General features: G+C 37.2%; 1 long non-coding RNA gene across 1 annotated transcript in view; it reads right to left on the minus strand.

Moving 5' to 3' along the window:
- Nucleotides 1-19,874, minus strand: part of 1700019L22Rik — a 799,537-nt gene that overhangs the window by 412,487 nt on the left and 367,176 nt on the right. The window contains exon 4 of the long non-coding RNA XR_003947392.1: nucleotides 10,709-10,773. This is a non-coding gene — a long non-coding RNA (RIKEN cDNA 1700019L22 gene). The remainder of the gene's footprint in view (nucleotides 1-10,708; nucleotides 10,774-19,874) is intronic.

Genomic DNA, 19,874 nt, shown 5'->3' on the forward strand with positions numbered 1-19,874 from the left:
TATACACAAACACACATCTCCAACAAGAAAAATACCAGGAAAAAATAATCATTGGTATTTAATATCTCTAAACATCAATGGACTAAAATCCTTAATAAAAAAAAAGACACAGGCTAACAGACAGGATATTTAAACAGGACCCAGGAATTTTCTGAATACAAGAAACATACCTTAGTGACAAAGACAGACCCTACCACAGAGTGAAGGTCTAGAAAAGAATTTCCAAGCAAATGGTCTCAAAAAACAAGCTGGAGTAGCTATTCTAATATCCAATAATATAGACTTTCAACCAAAAGTTATCAAGATGAAGTCTCAATTTGAAAATCTATTACCCAAGTACAAGGGTGCCCACGGTTGTAAAAGAGACTTTACTAAAGCTCAAAACATACACTGAACCTCATACAGTAATAGTGAGAGATTTTAACACCTTACTGTCACCTATGGTCAAGTCTTTGAAAGAGAAACTAAACAGAGACACAGGGAAACTAATAGATATTGTAAACCACATGGATTTAACAAATATCTAGAGAATATTTCACCCCAAGAATATATCTTCTTCTCAGCACTTCATGGAACCTTCTCCAAATGGACCAAATAACTGGACATAAAACAAGCCTCAACAGATAGAATAAGATTGAAAGAATTTTATGCATTGTATCAGATCACCACCAGCTAAGGCTGACCTTCAATAACATTAGGCATTAAGTGCCTTCATAAAGAAATTGGAGAGATCCTATACTAGCAACTTAACAGCACACTTGCCATCTCTAGAACAACATGAAGCAAACAAACACAAGAGGAGTAGACACAGGAGACAGTCAAACTCAGGGCTAAAATCAACCCATTAGAAACAAAGAGAACAGTATAAAGAATCAACAAAACTGAGAGCTGATTCTTTGAAAAAAATCAACAAGATTGATAAACCTTTAGCCAATCTAACTAAAGGGCACAGAGACGGTAACCAAATTAACAAAATCAGAAACACAAAGAGAGAACTAACAACAGATACTGAGGAAATTAAAAAATCATCATGTTTTACTACAAAAGCCAATATTCAACAAAAGTGGAAAATCTAAATGAAATGAATGATTTTTCTAGACAGATACCTTGTATCAAAAATTAGGTAAACTATCTAAACAGCTCCATACACCCTGAGGAAATGGAAGCAGTCATTCAAAACCTCTGAATTGAAAAAAGACCAAGGCCAGATGATTTTAGTGTAGAATTCTACCAGACCTTCCAAGTAAAGCTAATAGCACTACTTTTTTTAAAATATTTTTTATTATTATGTATTTTCCTCAATTACATTTAGAATGCTATCCCAAAAGTCCCCCATACCCTCCCCCCCACTTCCCTACCCACCCATTCCCATCTTTTGGCCCTGGCATTCCGCTGCACTGGGGCATATAAAGTTTGCGTGTCCAATGGGCCTCTCTTTCCAGTGATGGCCGACTAGGCCATCTTTTGATACATATGCAGCTAGAGACACGAGCTCAGGGGTACTGGTTAGTTCATAATGTTGTTGCACCTACAGGGTTGCAGATCTCTTTAGCTCCTTGGATACTTTCTCTAGCTCCTCCATTGGGGGCTCTCTGCTCCATCCAATAGCTGACTGTGAGCATCACTTATGTGTTTGCTAGGCCCCGGCCTAGTCTCACAAGAGACAGCTATATCAGTGTCCTTTCAGCAAAATCTTGCTAGTGTATGCAATGGTGTCATCGTTTGGAGGCTAATTATGGGATGGATTCCTGGATATGGCAGTCTCTAGATGGTCCATCCTTTTGTCTCAGCTCCAAACTTTGTCTCTGTAACTCCTTCTATGGGTGATTGTTTCCAATTCTAAGAAGGGGCAAAGTGTCCACACTTTGGTTTTCGTTCTTCTTTAGTTTCATGTGTTTTGCAACTTGTAACTTATATCTCCAGTATACTAAGTTTCTGGGCTAATATCCACTTATCAGTGAGTATATATTGTGTGAGTTTCTTTGTGATTGTTTTACCTCACTCAGGATGATGCCCTCCAGGTCCATCCATTTGCCTAGGAATTTCATAAATTTATTCGTTTTAATAGCTGAGTAGTACTCCATTGCGTAAATGTACCACATTTTAGAAAAAGCAAAAAAACAGAAATAGAAGAAATACTACATAATACATTCTATGAAGCCACAGTTACATTGATACTTAACCACACAAAGACCCAACAAAGAAAGAGAACTTCAGACACATTTTGCTTATGAATATCAATGCAAAAATATTCAATAACATTCTCACAAACTGAATCCAAGGACACATCAAAAAACATCATTCAACATAATTAATATAGAAATTCATCAATGTAATCCACTACAAAAACAAACTCAAAGAAAAAAGTCACAAGATCATCTCAGTAGATGCTGAAAAACCTTTAATACAATACAACTACCCTTCATATTAAAAGTCTTGGAGAGATCCAGAATGCATGTCACATACCTAAACATAATAAAAGCACTATACAACAAACCAACAGTCAACATCAAATTAAATGGAGAAAAATCAGGGACAAGACTGCCCACTCTCTCCCTATCCATTCAATATAGAACTTGAAGTTCTAGCTAGAGCAACTAAACTACAAAAGGAGATCAAGTCTATAGAATTTGGAAAGGACAAAGTCACACTGTCACTGTTGTGGATGATATGATAGCATACATAAGTGGCTCCCTAAATTCCACCAGAGAACTTCTACAGCTGATAAACAACTTCAGCAAAGTGGCTGGATATAAACTTAACTTAAACAAATTACTAGCCTTCTTTTATACAAATGATAACAGTCTGAGAAAGAAATTAGGGGAAACAAAAACCCTTCACAATAACCACAAATAATATAAAATATTTTGGTGTAAATCTTACTAAGCAATCCCTGAAGAAAAAAATTGAGGAGGATATTAGAAGATAGACAGATATTCAATGCTCATGAATAGGTACTATTAACCCTGGGAAAAATGGATTTCTTATTACAATCTACAGATTCAATGGAATCACTACCAAAATTCCAACATAATTCTTTGCAGATATAAAAAGACCGATTTTCAATTTCATATGTATAAACAAAAATCCAGGAAAGCCAAAACAATTCACATCAGTAAAAGATCTTCTGAGGGAATCACCATAATTGACCTCAAGCTGTACTACAGAGTAGTAGTGATGAAGACCTAAAGACTTCATGGTATTGGTACAGAGACAGAGAGGTGGATAAATGTAATAGAAAAAAAATCTCACACTGTTATGGTCACTTGATTTTTAACAAAGGACCAAAAACCACAGAGTAAAAATAAGAAAGCATCTTTAATAAATGGTGTTGGACTAATTGGCAGTATGCTTGTAGATGAATGAAAATAGATACAAAATTTCAAATTAAAAATTTGAAATTGCACAAATCTCAACTCCAAGTGGATCACGGACTTCAACATAAAACCAGGTACACTGAATCTAATAGAAGAGAAAGTACGAAAGAGCCTTGAACTCATTGACACAGGAGAAAATTTCTTGAACAGACCACCAATGGCTCAGGCTCTAAGATCAATAATTGATAAATGGGATCTCACTAAAATGAAAATCTTCTGTAAGGCAAAGGACACCACCAATAGGACAAATCAGCAACCTACAGATTGGAAACAGATCATCATGAACCCTACTACTGCTAGAGGTCTAATATCCAAAATGTATAAAGAACTCAAGAATTTAACCTCCAAAAAACAAATAACCCAATTAAAAACAGGGGTACAGAGCTAAACAGAGAATTCCCAACAGAGGAATCTCGAATGAGAGAGAAACACTCAAAGAAATGTTCAAAGTCCTTAGTCCTTAGGGAAATGCAAATCAAAATGACCCTGAGATACTACCTTGTACCAATCAGAATGGAGAAGAACAAAAACTCAAGTGAGAGCAGATGCTGGCAAGGGAATTTAGAAAAAGTAACACTCCATTACTGGTGGGATTGCAAACTGGACAACCACTCTGGAAATCAATTTGGCAATTCCTTAGAAAACGGGATATAGCTCTATCTAAAGACATATCTATACCATTCCTGGGCATACACCCAAAAGATGTTCCACTTTACCACAAGGATACATACTACACTATGTTCATAGCAGCCTTATGTTCATAATAGCCAGAAGCTGGAAACGACACAGATGTCCCTCAACAAAAGAATAGATATAGAAAATGTGGTTCATTTATACAACACAAGGACATCATGAGTTTGTCAGGGAAATAGATAGAACTAGAAAACATAATCCTGAGTGTGGGAACCCAGACCCAAAAGGACATGCATGGTATGTACTCACTGATAAGTGGATATTAGCCAAAAATTCATATAGTATCCAAGATACAACCCACAGACTGTAAGAAACGAGAAGGGGGACCCAAGTGAGGATCCTTCAATACCTAGAATAGGAGGGGGAACCAAATAACCAGGAGAGGCAGAGGGTGGGAGGGACCTGTGTGGGAAAGGGGAGAGGAAGGGAAAAGAAGGGGAGTTGGGTGGGGCTGGGGTTACAGAAGAGAAGCCCAGTGGACCAGGAGAATGAATGGAAATATCCAGCATCTTGGGTTTGGGGTGGGGGATAAATTCCAGTAACCTGGCATGTGAGAGATTCCCAGGACTCAGTGGGGATGATCTTAGTGGAAATGCCCAACAGTGGGAGAGGGAACCTGAAGAGACCAAGGCCAGTAGATAGACAGGGCCCCCAGTGGGGGGACAGTGTTATCAACCCACTGTCAATTTTTCTGATCCAGAATTGCTCCTGTCTAAAAGAAATTCAGGGACAAAAAAAAAAAAATGGAGCAGAGACTGAAGGAAAGGCTGTCTAGTGACAGATCCAACTTGGGACCCATCTCATGTGGGGAGAGAGGACACCAAAGCCTGAAACAGTTTTTATAAAGTACTTACAGAAAGGAGCCTAGAGTTGCTGTCCTCTGAGAGGCCCTACCAGCAGCTAACCGAGACAGATGCAGACACTTAGAGCCAATCACTGGATTGATGTTGGGGACCCCTGTGGAAGAGTTATGGGGAGGACTGAAGGAGCTGAAGGGGATGGCAATCTCATGGGAAGCCCAAAAGCTTCAATTAACCTAGATCACTGGGAGCTCCCAGAGACTGAGCCAGCAACCAAATAGCATACCAGGGCTGTTCCACGTTCCCTAGCACATATACAGCAGGGAATTACACTGTCTGGCCTCAACAGGAAAGGATGCGACTAATCCTATAGAGGCTTGAGGCCCCAGGGAAGGAGGATGCCTCAGGGGTAGAGAGAACACCATCTCAGAGGCACAAGGGACTGGAAATAGGATGAAGAATTGTGGGAGGGAGGGCCAGAGCAGGGCAACATCAGAAATGTAAATAAATAAAATAATTTTTTAAAATGTAATAATAAAAATGAATGAATGGAAATATGCAACCGGAAGGGTCGGGGAGATGGGGGCATGTCGAGGACATATTAGGGAACCTGAGATAGGGGAAGCTCCCAAGAATCATTGGGAGTTACTTTATCTGAGACTCATAGAAGTGTAGATAGAACCTGAAGGAGCTACCTCCTATAGCCAAACAGGAACCCCAGTGGAGCTATAGGGACACTAACCCACCCTTAAAGCTTTCAACTCAAAATGTATCCTGCCTACAAGAAATGCAGGAACAGGGGCTGGATCAGAGACTGAGGGAATGGCCAATCAATAACCAGCTCAAGTAGAAACCCATCCCATGGGCAAGCACCAATTCCAGGCACTATTAACGATATCCTTTTATGCTTGCAGGCAGAAACCCAGCATGGCTGTCTTCTGAGAGGCTCCATTCAGCGGCTGAGTAGGACAGACGCAGAGACCCACAGCCAAACACTGGACAGAGCTTGAGAAAACTTATGGAAGAGTTGGGAGAACGAATAATGACTCCTAAGGGGAAGTAACTCCTCAGGAAGACCAACAGAGTCAACTAATTTGGACCCTTGGAGGCTCTCAAAGATGGAACCAACAATCAAAGAGCATACATGGCCTGGGCCTTCCCCCCAACCCTTATATGTAGCAGATGTACAGGCTTGTCTTCCTGTTGGTTCTGAAGAACTGGATCAGGGGCTGTTGCCTGTATGTGGAGTGTGTTCCCTAACTCTGCTTTCTTGTCTGGCCTCAGTGGGAGAAACAGCTAGCTGTGCAGATACATTTCAGAAATATTTAAGTTCTCTACAAATTTTGATTTTGCAATGTTCAGATCATAATATACACCAAAAGTCAGAGTAAGGCAAGAACTAGATTGTTTGAGAAAGTGTCAATCCATGTGCTGTAACAAAATGTTCACAGACAGAATGTGGCTATTCTAATAATAAACTAGTTAAATTTGTCATGTCACCCTAAAATTAAATATGTTTTTAGTATATAGAAGTATCTTACTATATGCACCCAGTTGTCAATCTTCATATAACTGCATGGAAAAGGCCCAAGGAGTCGAAAATTGTGTACTTATATGAGAACTAACAAAGAAGTGATTCAGAGAATCTAGGAGAGAAAAAACAAGCCACTAATAAGAGGAAAAGATTCAGTACCTAAACTGTAAATCACAAGTGAAATATATTAGAAGTTCACAGTGTTTATCATGTTAATTAAAAAGTAGAAATCATTAATTCTATGCTTCTAAGCCAGTTCATCAAGTGTTAACAGAATACCAAGTCTAAAATTGACCAAGCATTAAGTGTTGCTGCTTTGAAGGCATTATTTATAGGCCACAATCTCTGAATTTGTGAAGCTTATTCACTAATTCTATTAATTTCTGATTATGGATTGCTAAAATGGGGATTAATGTATTCTACACTAAAAGCTTAATGTTGTTAACCAATAATTATTCTCTAAGACTTTTTAAATTAACCATCAATTTCTAAGTTCCAAGCCAATAAGATACCTCTGTAGTAAAGATAATGCTGGATTTATATTTTAACAAGTAAATGACATAAAATATCAAATTTTCAAAGTTAAAGTCATGTACATTTTTTTTTTTAATTACACATAGGAGGTTGAGTCAACAGGTCCCAAGAATTCAAAGCCAGCTTGGACTATAGTCATGAGTTTTAGACTGCCTTGCCTCAGATAAAACAATGATATCTTAACATACACTAAAATGTTATGTAGTTCTGGTGAATGTCTACAAGAGATTTTTCTTACCACAGGATAGCAGTGTGTTTCAAGCTCCTTCACTCTGATGTAAGTGTGGATATATCTACTATGTGTCAATACCTTCAGGGGAGTTTTATTTCAGCAAAATAAATGTTTAAGAATAAATCCCAGTGTCATATCATTTTATTCTAGCTATGGGCAACTATATAGGGAAGATATTTTAACTAGTTGAAATATAAACTATTTTGGAGTATCTATTGTCACACACTTTACATTAAAAGCATGAAAAATATCACTTAAAGTAAGGCTCAGGGGTAAATGGCACATTCCCTTTCTCTTTACATGATCAACAATTCTTTCCCTGTCTATGTGCTTGTTTGTGTATGTTTTTATGTATGCTATTGCACAGTTTCCTCCCCAAAGGAGACTATCAAAAAGGGTGAGAGTCTCTATAATCACTTACAATATGGATGTACCAACATAGTTTCCGTTTATATCTTCCCTAAGGCAGTGAGCTTGTGCAGATGTTGTGGGAACCAACTTCCCACAGTGTTTGAAACACAAATCAGTAACTTGTTACCAGTCTTCATTGAAAGTCAGAATACAAAACAATCTAAACACTGTGCCTGAGAAGCAGTCTAGGTTCTTCAACATTCATACTACAGAGAAGTCAGTGCACCATCCATAACATGCTATACCTTGGAGGAGTTACTTAGTTCTTTTAGGAATATGCTGTTATGTCTTCACCCGTCCTCCAGATAAGCATGCACTTAAACAACTTGTTACAAGCAAATATAGTAGAATAGATATATGGATGATAGATAAATGATAGATAGGCAGATATATGATAGATAGATAGATAGATAGACAGATAGATAGATGATAGACAGGTTTTAGATAGAAATTTAAAGTAAATAAGAAAAAGAATGAAGGCTTATGGTATAGAATTTGATTTGAATTTCTATGCTTTACTAATCATTGAATTAATATATTTGTAAAAGTAAACTAAACAGTTCAAATGCCTTTAAATCATTATCTGTTGTTGATTCATGATTAACTGTAGTTAGACTAAGTTACATGCAACTATTCATAGTTTTAAATTATTTTTTAAATTTCTAGTTTTTAAGATTTTTAAAGGACTCTGAATTTTCATCAGTAGAAAAGAAAAAAATCCTCCCTCATTAAAAGTTCAAGAGAGGAGGAATAGACTATACTAAAACCATTAAAGTCTATAAATCCTTACACAGTAATAAACACAATGGATAATACTGAAAAGTAAGAGAGAATTTTGAAAAGAGGTTACCATTTTAAAAGATTACTTGGCAGGACCAGGCCTGATCACTTTAATCTAGCACTCTGAAAGCAAAGGCAGGCAGTCTCTTTGAATTATAGGCCAGCCTAAGCTGCATAGGAAGTTCTAGGCTAGCCAGGCTAAAGAGAATCTTTGTCAAAACAAGAAGAGTAGAAAGGATATTGAGGAGGTGAGTTTATAGAGCAGCACTTAGAGGCAAAGTCCAAGTGTTTCTCCACCATGTCTTTCAGCTCTGCCGGAGAGGTGTTGGGTGTTTTTGTCCTTAGCCGTTCTGCCAATTTTTTCTTGTACTCAGTAAATGTGTTCTCAGAAAATTGCCACTGGTAACAAAATCAAGCACCACAGAGATGGCCTTCCCAGAAGATCACCAAGATAATTCCATTTTTCTTAGCTACTATGTTTTTGAAGAATTATAAAAAATAAATAAATAAATTGAAATAAGGTTCAAACTCTAAAAAAAAAAAAAAAAAAAGAAAGGATATTGAGGTAACTTTATTGAGTGAGAATCCTTGAGAATAGATTTCAAATGATGCAAACCAATGGTCTATATAAAGAAAAACATACCAGGTGGGAAAAGAGTCTGGGAAAATTACTGTGACTACATAGGAATAGTTTCTTAATTGATGTAGAGCTCATTAATGACTGAACACTAATTAGAATTCCCATGACTAAGACTATCAATCAGAAGCTGTAGTAAGTGAAAAATCTTTGACTACAACCTCACAAACATTTATATCTCTTAATTTTAGAATTCTTTATCATCTGGAGTTTTGCAACTCTCTTCTTTCATTAAATTTTCATAAATTATTCTGACTATGAACAGTCACATAACAAGGAACAGATACATGCTAGAGACCCAAAATATGAGGCATATGTTATAAATTCTAGAATTTACAAATCATGGAAATGAAAAGAAATAAACTTGTGATCAATACACATAAAATTGACAGATAAAAACAGAATATTTGACTAATACTATTAATATTTGCACTTAGTCTTCAAACATGCCTGAGGATTTATATTTTTAATATTACTTAATCTGATATAGTTAGGTTTGGGACTTATGACAAACCTAAACTGCATTTCTGTCTTTGACCTTCATGCTATTATGCCACATTAGATTATGTATGGACTAATTACAGCTTTGAAATATTAGCATACAACTTATCTTCATTCACAGAAATTTAGAGTTGGCTCTATTTTTCTTACCACAAACAATAAATGGAGACATTGATTCTTCATTCTAGACTAATGAGGAGGGCACCTAAATCAATATCCATATTATCAACTGGAGCTTAGTAGTCAAATATAGGTTCATATTCTTTGCAAACATTGCTTCATTCATGAAGAAAAAAAATTAAATGTATTCAAGTACAGTACCAACCTACTATTCAGGTTATTGCGTTACTATAGATGTGGGAGGGACTGGCAATTACTGAAAGAACACTGAGCAGTCTCTTCTTCATTTCAAATCTAGCACCTAAAAGCATGCGTTTGAAATACAGCTACAATATGTAGTTCATTGCTTTGATCATGAACCACATTCACCTTTAAAGGAAGAACAGACATGCAAAGTAGCTCCAAGATTTAATGGGAAAAGACAAAACACAGAAAAGTCCTGAAGAGTTTAATGAAATATCAGAATAATATAGAATGAGGTGATTATATGTCAGTCATAGTAAATTAATATTAGTGAGCACTGAAAAGTATTTATAAAGTACCAGAAAAATCTTTCTCTTAACTAGCAGTTACCTGATGCTTAGATTTCCATGCAGATATTTTGAGTGATCTAGCATTATCTTATATCTAGGTCTTAAAATATGACTGCTATCCTTGTTAATACTGAAACTCTGTCTCTGAGAACACAATATTATTCTATTAAAAGACCCAGGAGTATAATAAATGCTATACTTTATCTGTAATATGAGATGCTCTTTAAATTTTCAGAACCACCAGAAAAAATAAAAATAAAAAAAGGAAGAATTTTATGATGGGTTGACCAGTAATAAACCCATGATCAAGATGAAAACAACAATTTCTCTCTGCTTCTTGATAGAAGTTCTTTTCATTAACGGGCATATTTGTGAGCACAAGGATGTTGTTGATCATCTGCCTCATGATTCTATGACAGGAGTAGAAGAAGAATTTGTCAAGCTAATGAATTTGGGAAGAATTGGCGATGTTGTCCTCTAAGCTCCATTTTTCTTCTGCACAGTTCTTCTATAGGGGAACTATTCCAGTCATTCACTGGGACAGGTTCTTTCTTACCAGTCAATACAGACAGTGCTTTGGTCTCCATCTGACATACTTTTATTTTCCATATTGTTTGAGAGCTGTATAGAAAAGATAAGAGATATCATAGCATTTTTTTAGTGGCTTCAGATACCTTTCTCTTGCATGGACAGCTATGATCAATAACACAAAGAGAATAAATTTTTTTAAGAGCAACAGTGCCCAAAGTAAGGAGGGATATGTTAATGCAGCATGACCCAGAGTGTTGCCATAGTAACAACAATGATCTAATCTTTATTAAGAGCTTTCTTTGTGACAAGAATTGCTTAAAATCTAGTAATTTTAACAATGTATTTGTTTCCATGATAACCATGTTATAGAGATGAATCTGAAACGGAGAGAAAACAAGTGGCTTACAAAGGTTGAGAAAGAAATGTGGCACAAGAAAGTGGATCCAGAATTTCTTGCTGTAGTGTGGTATGCACAAACTCTGTGCTATAAATCACGAAGCCATTAAGAGTAAAATAAAGACCATGTAATGCTATCTAGCCATAGTACAAGGAACAGAGGTAGGAAAAAACACTCCAAATTTCTGTGGTAAACGTGCAAGGTTGTCGTACTCAGATAGAGTATCTAAAATCTTAAAATAACCAGGTGATTTCCACTGATGTGAGCTGATGCAGTGGGAGACTGGAAAATGATAGGGAACCTGATAATGAGTTTAAATTCTCTCTCCACTCATCCTTGTTTTGCATACTTGTAGTGTGCACAGCCAGGTCTCAGGATACCGAAGATGACTGATTTTTTCATAAAGAGAACTTGTCAGGCTGATTAGCTGAGAAAGGCTCCCTTGACTGTTCAGTTGAGAAAAATGGAAGAAATTTTCTTTGATCCGGGAGGATATCATAATGGGCAGCTATGCTGTGAATGTACCTACCCACTCTCCCATAATTCAGACATGACTAGCACAGTAATATCAAAATCCAAGGGTTTTGAAAGTGATTGGATCATGAGTTCAATTGATTCATCAATGAGATTAGGTGTCCTCACCCTAACTGTGTATCAAGAAAGAAATTCCTTATTTTGTCTCTTTCTTCTGCCATTTAAGGAGGGAATAACAACAATTCCCTAACAGATTAGATCCTTGAGTGTTGAAACCTTAGTGTTGAATAAATCTAAATTCTTGACATATTACTGAGTTAGTGTTCAATAGTTTTATCATCACTGACAAGAAGGAAATTTGCACTAGCAGATGGAGTGTTGTTATAACACATCCTAAGGAGATGCATGTGGCTGTAGAAAAATGGAGAAAAGATAAAAAGTTCTCTGTTGTTAGGTATATCATTAAGTATGAGATTGTTTATAAGAGAAAAAGCTATGAAGAATGCCCTATTTTATTAGGTTACTTCAGTACCAACAAACAGCCTGTTAGTGGAAATATCAAAGACATTTCTGATGAACTTCCAAACAAAAAATGGGAGACATGACTTTAGAAGCCATAGAAAGAACTTCCATTTCATAATTCCTAAAACTCTGTTCAGTTATATACATTACTTAAGGTTTTATGGAGAGCAGAAACTGAAGCTATGAATTAGGGTACTTGGTGGGAGAAATCTAAGCATAAGAATATCCAAGGAGGTGTGTAAGACATTTTGCTATCTTCTCTTCACTGTAGTACAACAGAAGATGGGAAAAACAAAGAGTTTAAGTTTTTTTTTGTCTCTAGAGAAGGAAAGGTAAAGAGTTACAACATTGTTAGTCAGGTCGTATGAAAATTAAAACGTATTTTCAGGAGAAATAACCAATGGCATGGCAAAGCAATTAATTGATTGGGAGTTTAATAAGGAAAGAAAGGTGCTAAATAAAACAATGGGAGAATGATCTAAAAATACTTTGGAGATATACTGAGGCTTCTATACTCATCTCATGTCTAGAGTGATAAGAAATGGCTTACAGTATAGGGCTTAAGTCATCTGTGAAAACTCAGGGATCAGTGTGCACTGCGATTACAAGCTTCTCTTGAAAGAAAATAAAACTTGAGACTTGTGATTCATGCAATGTATGTCAAATAGACCAAAGAGTTGTTTGTGAGCTTTGAAACCTGGGGCTGAGAACATAGCAGAACAGGCCAGGACATGCCTGAGCAGGCCCTGTCATTAAGACAGTCCTGAGGCTGCTTGGCCATAAAGACAAAGAGATAAAGAGAATGACATGCCAGACTGGCCTGGTGCCTCCCTATCCCTGCCCTTCTGACCTAAGTTAAATGTTAACAGGCTGCTGATGTTTAAATGGACCAGTCATGTGAAACCGAGCAAATTCCTCCCCCAGCCCCAGCCCCTTTTTCTATAAAAACCCCTAGCTTCCAAGCCTCTTGGTCGAAACCACTGTCTCCTGTGTGAGATATGTTTCGATTCTTTTCCATCCGGAGCTCCGCCATTAAACTACCTTGTGTTTTTACATCAAGATGGTTGTCTGTTCGTGATTCTTGGGTGCACACCGGATTGGGAATTGAGTGGGGGTTTCCCCACTAGGTTCTTTCACTCTCTCCTGCATTCTAGTGTATTGCTCAAGTGGGTGTAGGTTGCTACATCCACTCCAGTAGTGACAAGCGAGACAAGCCCCAAAAACCTGGGCGCTGTCCTGAGGCAAAAAGTTCATGAAAATTTAGTCTCCTGGAAATGTGGCATCCTGTATAATGAATGCTCCAATGTGCTTGCTTTAGTGGTAAATGGATCTGTGTGCTTTCCTTTAATATTGCTGTATTATAAGTGCCTCTATTTGACATATAGATAAGTTAGATTCTAGGCAGTCCTTGAGCCAACCCTGGGCATGGATAGCTAAGTCACTGCCCTACACAGGAATTTACCATTATCTAGGAAGAAGGAAGTTTGCTATCTAAGGAGGAACCAGAGTAGATACTATAGATAGCTGAGTTACACCCATACACAAGAATTTACTATGGCCTAACGGGGAGGTGGACTATACAATAGACTAGAATGGGAACTATGGCAAGGGCATGCAGCCCTTGCCCCTGATTAATAAGATTAAGTGGACCTTAGGTGGAGCTGCTTTTGATTCCAGTTGTTAACATTGAATTTTATCCCAGTTGGTTCCTGCTAGTCCTTCTGTGTTTGCTTTCATCTGCTTTATGTAAGCATCCGGTAACCTCATTGTACCTTGCTGGTGTGTCACCTAACTTCCCTATTTTCTTCTGTATAAAAAGTTTGATGCTCGATTTGACAAATTACATTCAGAACCACACTCCCTTGTGTCGAGTCTGTCACCCCACTTTTGCTGACTCCTTTGCCCACCTGTAACCGGAACCCGAGTTTTACCCATGGATCGAGGACCCAAGTGAGGTTCATCTGTGGCAGTAAGTCACCTCTGTCACTGTCAGCAGAACCACAAATGGAGAGATTTTAGATGTCCCTGGAGTTAGTACTGCAAACCTATATCTTAGAACATGGAAGTGTGGTTACTTTCATATGTCAAGGAAAGTATCATAGAATCTCTACACCCTAGGAAAATATCTAGAGAAAATTCTATTTATAGGTTAGTAGAGTCTTTATGTTAGATTCATCTTTCACTATATCAAATGGTTGACAGTAGATGCCTATTATGGTTTGGCTATTCTGTCTAATATATGAGCTCACATATTGAATGCTTAAAATCCATCCCAACATTACTCTTTTGGTTCCTACCTGGTCTTGCTTTCCTTTCCCCTCCACTTCTCAGTTCCCATGAAGTTTCAGCCATGCACTTTCACCATTATTAGCTTCTAGACTTCCTCAAGATCAATGCAAATATATCCAGCTTTACCTAAACCAAATCCTCTGAAATCACAGGCAAAATGGATCCATCTTTAAACATTGTTTCTCTCAGGTGTTTGTCAGAAAAGAAAAGTCTGACTGACAAAAAATTGATACTGATGATTTGTATGGTGTGATAATGTCTGAAAGATTGTAAAATTCAGAAGTCAGGAAGGGTTGCTGTGAAATACAACAAGGCCAATGCATATTAAGAACTGACCAAGTCCTACCTACTACTGACTCAAGATTTTGAAAGATTTGGTTTCACAGGGCATGGTGGCACACGCATTTAATCCCAGCACTTGGGAGTCAGAGGCAGGTGGATTTCTGAGTTCGAGGCCAGCTTGGTCTACAGAGTGAGATCCAGGACAGCCAGGGCTACACAGAGAAACCCTGCCTCAAAAAAAAAAAAAAACAAAAAAAAATAATAAAAATAAAAATAAAAAATAAGAGAGAGAGAGAGAGAGAGAGAGAGAGAGAGAGAGAGAGAGAGAGAGAGAGATTGATTTGGTTTGGAGATGAACGCTCAGAAGTATATTTCTAAAGAGGATATCTAGGGAAACTTTTCTTCATCTTCAATAATGTAAATATTCAAAAGCTTCTGGGACCATGGTCAAAAGGATGAGCTGGGGATGGAGAGTTTTTTCAGTGATTAGAACAGGAAGAGTACTCACTTGTTCTTAGAAAGGACATAGGTTCATTATCTACAGCATACACCTGGCAGCTCACAACTGCCTATAACTCCAGACCCAAGGGATATGATGCCCTCTTCAAACCTCTGAAAGTATCAGCCCCACATTTGGTGCACATACAAATATGTAGGCAAAACACTCATCCATCAAAAATAACAAAATAAATGAATCTTTAAATATTGAAACAAATAGAAGTGTCTACTGCTTTAGCTGGTAAACTCTGTAAGAATCTATGTGGCACTGATTTTGTAGAAATGAGGAAAGACAGGTTATGGTTTTGGAAGCTTCCAATTTTTCAAATATGCATGGGAGACCAGGATATATGAGTAGTGTCAGAAATGCCATGGGAAGGGAATGCTTCAAGTTACAAGAAAGATGCTAAAGATGTTGAAGATATTTAGAATATCAACTGTCTACCAGAGAAAACTAGAGAATGAGCAGAGCTAGCTCAAGGTAAAGAGAATGTAGGGTGCAGCTTGAAAAGCCTCAGCTGGTTTGGGGTTCCCCAAGTCCTTAGGATCTCACAGCATTATGACTCTGGATATTGATATTTAGCATTGGGGATGCAGGGTCCATTGCTTTGTTAGCATGCTGCCATTCTTCCCCTTTGTGTTGGAATAACTACTCTATAGCATGGTGAATCACAGGAGCTCCCACCAAAACTGCACTTGAACCTTAAAGGTAATTTTGGACTTACACTTATAAGCATGATTGCAACTGGTACTACAGAGTATTATTTGAAACAGAGTATCTGTATCTTACGCTATCACAGAAAATGTATGGCTTAAATATTCAATGTTCTCATAGACATAAATGTTGAAGATTTAATTTTCTCTCCAGCACTAATATCTTTTTGTGTTCTTGAAGCTTTAAGATGTGCCTACCGTAAGAAATGGAATAAGCAGTTTCTAGCAGTAGCAAATCCAAAGGATATTTTATTTCTGCTCTGTCTCTCACTCTTGTTTCCTGGCTACCATGAATTGAGTAGCCTTTGCAATACACTGTTGTTGCCATGGTACTCTATGTTTCTGCAAGTCTAAAACAATGGATTCAGCTGACCTTGGACCAAATCCATGGAAACCTTAGGGAAAATCAATCCTTCGTCCTTTTAAATTGTTCCCTTCAGGTATTTGTCTCAGTGATGACAAGTTCCATCTTTATGTACTATTAGCTTAGAAAAACTACAAGGCATTCAATGCATGGAAGCAGAAACATGGCCTGTGTCCAGAAAGGATATGGAAATTATGCAACCTGAAATATTTGGACCTCAAAGTTGGCATTGACATATTTGGAGAAAAAGAATATGCACTAAGGAAATAATTCTCAAAGCTCAAATTAAACTGCTTGTCTTGTTGGGTTTTGGAGTAACTGTAGAACTGATATATCGTCTTTCTTTTGTAGTGCTCACATTTAAATTAGAATAGTTAAGTTATATTTTTCCACCAGTGTATTTTGAAAACACATAACTTACTTGATTTTAGGAGTGCCCAGCTGGAGAGAGGTAACATCAGGATGAATCGTGCCTAAGGCTTAATTCAAAGAGACAGTATTTGGGATATACACTTCAAATATTATGTTAGAGTAAGATTACATTTTCAGGAACCTATACATTTAAAAAAGAATGTATTCTCTATACCAAAAGGACATGCTTTTTGGCGGTACAAGCACTGAAAGCTATGGTTTGAAAAAGTCTCCTCTAAAACTCCAGTGTTGCTGACATACAGTGCTCAGAGTATGAACTTTCAGTAGTGAATAGACAGAAAGGATTTTCCGTGTTGGGTTACCATGGATCATGGCTTACATGGGCTCATGTGTCCTTATAAAACAGAGTGATGGGGTGGATGGATAGGTTATGGGTTGCCTTACTTTGTCCAAATATATCTCATCATGGAAAGAAACTATAAAAAGTTCTTTTTCTTCATGCATTGGTGCCTTGGTCCTCATTTTTTTTTTCAATCTAGAAGGAGGAGGAGCTTCATTTGTGTGCTTTACATTTTCCTAGTTGGTTATGAAGACCATAACCAAAGAAAATTGAGGAAGAAGTGGATACTTGGATTGCAAATCACAGTCTTCCACTCAGGAACATCAGAATAATAATTCGAGGCAGGAATATGAAAGTAGGCCCTCCATGGTGAGACCATGCTGCTTACTGGCCTGTGCCTCCTCATGGCTTACTCGGTTTTCATAAAATGCATAATTACCTGCCCAGAAAATGCACTGCAACTAGTAATCTTGGTCCTCCCACATCAAACCTGAATCAAGAAAATTCCTCTCACAACACACACACACACACACACACACACACACACACACACACACACACTGACTTGGAGGTCAATCTGATGAACTATTTTCTCAGTTGGGGATACCTCTTCCAAGATGACCCTAGTTTATGTCCCATTAACAAAAACCTAACTTTCTCGGCGTTGTTTGATTTTAGCTACAAAATGTAGACTAAAATAGGAAACTGTTCATTGTAAGAATCACGCTAACAGGTTAGGTAATGATTGGAATCTCTAACAGTTTCCAGTAGATATATGATTTTAAATGGAAAAGTTCTACTGTAATGGAAATATGCAGAAGGATAAAAAATTCTAATGCAATAAAGGAAATGGGTGAAAGTGCCTAATAAATTTTCAATGCAATCTGCATAAAAATTCAGTTTTGCTTTCTGTTGTTTTTGAAAAATAATGTCTATATGTGCACAACATATATTTATGTATGTGTATATACATATAATTTTATTTCTGGCATGCATTTGTAGATAAAATATAGTGAAGAGATTAAACTATTATTAAATATATTCTGAATACTTAAAAATTATGCTTTTATTTTATATGGGTGTTAACAAAACAATTTTTATAAATATAAAGAATCAGGTAAAACAAATTTCTCTGTCAACATGAAATCTCACTTGAGATCTATAAATCATAGAAATCTGTTAGTTATAATATGCCGGACCGAATGGCAGGGACACATTTTATTAAGAACTTTGCGAGATTAAAATAATGCAACTTAATTTTTAGAAGAAAAATAATTAGAATATCATTTCTATGGTAATCAGTCTCATTGCACAGTTATTAGAGACATGGGCAAGTACCCTTCTCCTACTCTCCAAAGACAATAAGTTGGCTGAGATTTAAGGAATAGTCACTAGGATTGTCTCAAGAAGAAAGCAGAAGCACCCACACACCTTGGACTTCTTATTAATATTCTTTTCTCCTCTTCCACTTTTATAATCAGAATGCAGAAAGGATCCTGTATGATGAACCATCTGATCCTTCTCGTTCAATTTTAGATAGCAGATGAATGACATAAAAAGAGGTCATGCTGTTGATTTAGCTTTCACTTGTATACAGAGGTTGTTGTTACCAGAGGACAAAACTGCCATAATTACACATATTTGGACTGTATGTGTATTTGTGTGGTTAAAGAGACAGTTTAATGGCGAGATGGACTGAGGTATAAAGGCATTTGCATTAAGCCAGATTTTGCTCCCTGAAGCTGACATAGTGTAGTGAGGGAGATGCCTGTTCCAACTTGTTCTGTGACCAATACAAATGTCCTTCAGTGTCTCCATTCACCCTCAACACACAATAAGTAAGTGTAAATTAGAGTAAGTTTAAATAAAATTTAAAATAAATCGAGGTAGATCATACTAGGATAATGTTGTTTAGTACGCAAATCTCAGATGGAAATGATTAGGATGTGAGATACAGAAACCATAATTTAAACAATTTTTTATATTAAAGATGTATTATGATGATGGAGAATTAAACCTGAGAGAATAGAAGGTAAAGTGACATTTGAATTGAATCATTTGCAAACTTAAATTATATTTAACATAATTCTTTATTCTTTTTTTAAAATCCTTTTTATAAGTGTCTTTCAAACTAACATGCTATCTTTATCTGTTCACTAAAGGCCTTTCCTTTCTTTTTTGTTGTACCTAGAAAACATTTTAAATAATGAATATGGGCTATTCTTGGGCATAGCAAACACAGAAGTGGATGCTCACTGTCAGCTATTGGATGGATCAAAGGGCCCCCAATGGAGGAGCTAGAGAAAGTATTCAAGGAGCTAAAGGGGTCTGCAACCCTATAGGTAGAACAACAATATGAACTAACCAGTACCCCCCAGAGCTTTTGTCTCTAGCTGCATATGTATCAGAAGATGGCCTAGTTGGTCTTCATTGGAAAGAGAGGCCCATTGGTCGTGCAAACTCCAAGAAGTGGGAGTGGGGGTGGGGTAAGGGGAGGGCATGGGGGAATTTTGGGATAGCATTGGAAATGTAAATGAAGAAAATACCTAATTAAAAAAAAAACAAAAGCTAGCATACAAACAACAACAACAAAATAATGAATATTATTAAAAGTCTATGTTATTCTGGGCGGCAGACATAGCATAGTTGTTCAACAGGAAGCTGACAGAGACAGATGCAGATACTTACATCCAAACATTGTATTGAAGTCCCGAAACCCTGTGGTTGAATTAGGGAGAGGTTGGAAGAAGCTGAGGAGGAGAGTGACCTCATAGGAAGAACAGAAGTCTCAACTAACCTGGACCCCTGAGATCTCTCATACACTGAGCCACTAATCAGGCAGCATAAAAGCGCTGGGAAGAGGCCCCCAAACACATATATAGTAGACAACTGCCTGTTCTGGTCTCAGTGGGAAAAGATATATCTAACCCTTGAGAAAC

Source organism: Mus musculus, chromosome 8 (assembly GCF_000001635.26).
Source record: "Mus musculus strain C57BL/6J chromosome 8, GRCm38.p6 C57BL/6J".
Classification (NCBI taxonomy): Eukaryota; Metazoa; Chordata; class Mammalia; order Rodentia; family Muridae; genus Mus; species Mus musculus.